Here is a 6,000-nt window from a genome sequence, read left to right on the forward strand (position 1 = left end):
CCAAGTTAACTCGTCAGAGACACATAATACTTCAAAGCATCTCCAAGTCTGGTCTTAGATGGCATAAAGAAAAACTCCCTAAGGAAACCTGATGTTTCATGATTTAACTATATTCTTGTATCAACTCCTGAAATTCAGATGTACTACAGGTAAAATTTCTCCCTTAAGAAGTCATAACATCAATCCCAAATTCTCAGAATTTCTAAAACAGATTAACTTTATCCAAGCTCTTCTTGGAGGATCTCTGTTATTGCCTTCTTTAGAATACTAACTTTTTTATTATTTTATATTGGGGATTGAACCCAGGGGCACTTAACCACTAAGCAACATCCTCAGCACCCCCTCCCTTTTTTTTGAGACAGTGTCTCTCTAAGTTGCTTAGGACTTCACTAAGTAACTGAGGTTTGCTTTGAATTTAGAATCCTCCTGCCCCAGCCTCCCAAGACCCTGGGATGATAGGGGAGCATCACCACACCTGGCTAGTATCAGACTTCTTAATCAAAGTCTTTCTCCTGTCATATAAATTGACCTAGGAAGCCTTCACTTTTGAAGAAGTCTTTCTCATTACACACTGGTCAGCTCTTCTCCAAAGCATGATAAGGAATTGTCATTAGGTTGTCCTTTAAGATAACAGGATTCCAGGAGGTGCCATGAAAGGGTGGAGAAAGCTGGAGTCAGTGCCTAAGAAGTGGCTTGTGTCACTACTGTCCACATTCCAAAGCCCCAACCTAATGGTAAGGGAGACTGGCTAATGTAGCCATCCTATGTGCAGAAAGAAAATGTGACCCTCTCATGCCACACACTTCATCTTCAAGAAGCAGACATAGAATTCATAATCACAAGCATAAGATATAATTATATTTTTAACTGTGAAAGGATTTGGAAAACTATTTCTCAGTAGTTTCCCTGGAGCTTGGAAAAATAGGAAAAAAAATGTACTGATACATACATACACGCAGACCATTATTTATCTATCCATTCATTCATTTAATAACTATTTTCTTTATACAACTAAAAACATGTATTTTATAGTCTGGATTTTTTTCCATGTAACAATGAATCTTAAAGATTGTTCCATGTCAATAATTAGCATATACTATAGGAATATCACATTCATTTTTATAACTCTTGCTACTCACTATACTCACCTACTGAAAAACAGGGTGATTCCACAGAACACACTTGAACATACATCTTTGAATATATGTGAAATTAACTTTCAACTAAATTCCTAGGAAGGACCCTTGGAATAAATGATAGTATTTTTTTTTCAAATTATTTTCCCAAATCCAGAATAACATTGATACCAAAATTCAATAAACATAGCACAAACAGAACACTATGGACTAGTCTCACTTGGAAAATTGTACAAGAAATCCTCAACTAAATATTGGCAAATAAAATCCAGCAATATATTCAAGAATAATTTGCCACAACCAAATGAAATTTATGCCACAATAAATCTGATACCTGTACTCCTAAATGCCTCAGTATCCCCAAAACCTAGAACAGTAGCAGTGCCTTGCAGTTTAGGTAAATATACATTAAATTGAAGAATAAATGGAAGAATATAAAAAACCTTTAATATAATTTATCATGTTAATAGATCTAGTGAGAAAAATCATGCAACCATTTATGTAGATTTCAAAAAGTCTTTCAAAACTTCATATTTTTGAGGTTTAAAAAAGCAAGAAAATAGCATATTTTCTTAACATTATTTTAGATTGAGAGACCAATAGCACATACATTACAGTTACTTCAAATCAAGAAAGTAACACAGTTAAAGATGAAGCTTTAATGGTTTCATATTAAAGTAATGAATAAAATAAGAATACCCCCTACTGTATCTATAATTAAATATTGAATCTAGATGCACTAGACATTGTATAAGGAGAAATAACAATTATAAAAATGAGAAAAGAATGAGCTAAACTGCCGTTTTCTTCACAGTATAATTTTATTCCTAAAAAACTATAAGAGAATCAACTAAAAAATATTAAAAGTAGTAATAAAATTCACAGATAGAAGCTACAATATTAGTATGAAGATCAATATTTTATAATATGTAAAAAACTACTAATTATAAACACAATAGAAGTAAATATTCAATTCACAATAATGATTAAAAAATGAAAATATCACCATCATACATGTCATTAGACATTTTTTCAAGCCCACAGAACATACAACACCCAGAGTGAACTCTAATGTCAACTAGGGACTCTGGGCGATGAGGATGTGTCAGTGTAGGTTCATGGAGTGTAGCCAACATGCCACTCTTAGGGAAAGGTTAATAATGGGGGAGACAAAGCATGTGCAGGGGCAAAGGTTGATGGGAAAGCTCTGTACCTTCCCCTCAATTATGCTGTGACTCTCAATCTATTTTGAAAAAAAAGAAAGTCTGTTTTTAAAAAAAAAGATAAAATGCTTAAAAATGCTCTTAAAAGATATTGTACAGGATTCGTATCACTGAAAAATTTAGCCAGGCATAGTGGTGCATGACTGAAATCCCAGTAGTTCAGGAGGCTGATGCAGGAGAATTGCAAATTCAAAGCCAGCCTCAGTAACTTAGAGATACCCTGTCTCAAAATAAAATATAAAAAGGAATGGGTATGTAGCTTAGTAGCTTAGTGGTTAAATACCCCTGGGTTCAATCCCCTGGTACCAAAAAAAAAAAAAAAAAAGGAAAAGAAAAATTTAAATTTTTCTAAGCATACTTTCTTTTTTGTTTTTTGTCTTTTTTTTTTTAACAGACTGCATTTTGATTCATTGTACACAAATGGGGGACATCATTTCATTTCTATGGTTGTACATGATGTAGATTCATACCATTAGTGTAATCATACAAGTACATAGGGTAATGATGTCTGTCTCAGACATTCATAACCCCCTCCCTCTCATTTCCCATTACATAATCTAAAGTTACTCCATTCTTCTCTCACCCCCCACCCCCCACTCCCATTATACATCATCATCCACTTATCAGGGAAAACATTCAGCCTTTGGTTTTTTTGGGATTTCATCTTACTCCCATTAGAATGGCTATTATCAAGAACATAAACAATAATAGATGTTGGCGTGGATGTGGAGGAAAAGGCGCACTTTTACATTGTTGGTGGAGTTGCAAATTGGTTCAGTCACTCTGGAAAGCAGTGTGGAGAATCCTCAGAAAACTTGGATTGGACCCACTTTTGACCCAGTTACTCCACTCCTTGGTTTATACCCAAAGGACTTAAAATCAGCATACTACAGTATCGCAGCCACATCAATGTTTATAGCAGCTCCGTTCACAATAGCTAGATTATGGAACCAACCTAGATGCCCTTCAACAGATGAATGGATAAAGAAACTGTGGTATATATACACAATGGAATATTATTCAGTCATAAAGAAGAATAATATTATGGCATTTGCAGATAAATGGATGGAATTGGAGAATATCATGCTAAGTGAAATAAGCCAATCCCAAAAAATCTAAGCACACTTTCTAATAATTATTTTATTTTTATTAACATGTATCAATTGGGCTCAGTGTGGATTTCCATACATTTACTGAGTGCACTGATCAAATTTGACCTCATTTTATCCATTGTTCCCTCCCATCAACACCCCCCTTTCCAACCTCTATTAACAACTGTTCTACATTTAGGTGACTTTCTCTCTTTTTTTTTTTTTTTAGCTTTCTTATACAATAAAGAACACATGCTTTGTCTTTCTGTGTCTGGTTTATTTCATGGAACATAATCTCCCCCGGTTACATTGATTTTGCTGCAAATGACAGGATTTCATTCTTCTTTATGACTCAATAGTACTCCATTGTGTGTATATAAACACCACATTTCCTTTATCCACTCACCTGTTGATGGGTTTCTAAGCTGATTTCATACCTTAGGTATTATGAATAGTGCCACAATAAACATGAGTGTGCAAAAATCTCTTCAGCATGCTGATTTCACGTCCTTGGAATATTTAACCAGAAATGGAATCACTAGATCACTTGGCAAATCTATTTTTAGTGTTTTTTATTTGTTTGTTTTTTTGAGGAGCATCCATATCATTCTCAATAGTGGTTGTACTAATGTACATTCCCTCTAATAGCATATGAGACACTCTTAACTGGTTTCAATATGGCATCTCATTGTAGTTTTGACTTGCATTTTAACTAAATCTTCTTCAGTTTTTTTGGTTGATTGGTTGGTTGTATTTGGTGCTGGGGATTCATTCCAGGGCCTTATGCATGCTAAGACTATGTTTTTACCACTGAGCTATACCCCTGTACTAAGGAATATTTTTAAATATTTAATAAACAAATATATATCCCATTTTTGAACGGTAAATCTCATCATAATATTCTATAATTTTAAGCCAACCTAAGAAATTATAAGTATACATGAATACCCCTACCCATATGTGTATCTGTGTGTGTAATTTCATTATAATGACTTAAAAATTATAGATTTTTAATGTTGAGATTTTCTGTTCAAAAACAGAATATGTATGTATGTATGAGCATTTTTATGCATATATGTGCATGTATATACACATGCACATATACACAATGTTTCTAAAATATATATGAAAAGGTAGCAGTCAAAAATTTTCTGGGAAAAAAAATAATTGGATCTAACCCTATTAGGTATTAAAACTTACCATTTCACTTACCATTGCAATAAAATAAACCACCCCAATACCAGAGGTATAAAATAACAATTTTTCTATGTTCATGAAACCTGTGGGTGAGACATTGAGTCAGGGCACAGTGATGGCAGCTTGTTCTGGGGAATTCTTAACTGTTGTGACTTGAAGGTGAGGCTAGAGTCAGAGGCAGCTTCACTCACGTGTCTCAGCTGGAGCATCATCCATCCATGAAGCCAGACAGAGGTGTTCCTAGAAGGAGCCACCCAAAAAAATGGAAGGAAGGAAGGAAGGAAAGAAGGAATAAAAGAGGAGTTGCCTGTAGGGGAGGAATAAGAATGGTAGAGATGGGAAGAATGGGAAAAAAGGGAGCAGCTGAGAATGTGAATCCAGGATAAGATTGTCTCACTATTCATGTATACTAACTTTTAATTTTTTAAAGAGCTTAATTTTTTAAGAATAAAGGGAAATGTTAATTCTATTCACAATATACTTAATAAAGCTTCAAGTTTATGTTAAGCTGGAATTTTGTCATAATAGTAGTTTTAAAATTTACTTTGGGGCGGGCCAAGATGGCGGACTAGAGGGCGGCTGCATTTCACGCTGCTCCAGGACGCAAGATTCAAAAGAGGAGATAGTGAGAGACTTGGGACCAACTCAAAGCTGCCGGGTGAGTCTCCCCTGTTGGGGAGGCGTCCCGGATGGGGCGGCAGCCCCGGAACGCAGGGAATTTGTGAAGTGGAGTTGCTCGGCGAGACGCCCCTCCCCCCACTGGAGCGGTAAACACAGACAACTGGGATCATCGTAGAGGAGGCGGCTCAGCACAGCGCTTGAACTCGAGCAGCCGCTGGGGCTCCGGACGGCTGCCTGGGGAGGAGCTGCGTGGTGAGCTGTTTGGACCCAGAGTGACTGCTTCCGAACACCGGGGGGTTGCCCGGAGGAGGAGGAGAGGCCCGGCGGGTCACATGGGTCTAGGAGTGACTGCATCAGAGCCACGGGCGGTTGCCAGAGGAGGAGCTGTGTGGTGAACTGTGTGAACTCAGAGCTAGCGCTCCTGAGTGCCGGGAGGTTGCCCGGAGGAGGAGGAGGAGCGTGGCTTGTTGTTTGACCTGGGAGTGACTGCATCAGAGCTGCGGGCGGTTGCCGAAGGAGGAGCTGCGTGACGAGCTGTTTGAACTCGGAGCAGCTGCTCCAGAACACTGGTGGCCTGCCTGGAGGAGGAGAGCGGTGGGACGCTTAGTCTGTGAGTGACTGCATCAGAACCACAGGCGGTTGCCAGAGGAGGAGGCGAGTGGTGAATTGATTGGACTAAAAGCAACCGCTCCGGAACACCGGAGGCCTGCCTGGAGGAGGAGCGTGGTGAGT

The sequence above is a fragment of the Sciurus carolinensis genome, chromosome 1 (assembly GCF_902686445.1).
Source record: "Sciurus carolinensis chromosome 1, mSciCar1.2, whole genome shotgun sequence".
Lineage (NCBI taxonomy): Eukaryota > Metazoa > Chordata > Mammalia > Rodentia > Sciuridae > Sciurus > Sciurus carolinensis.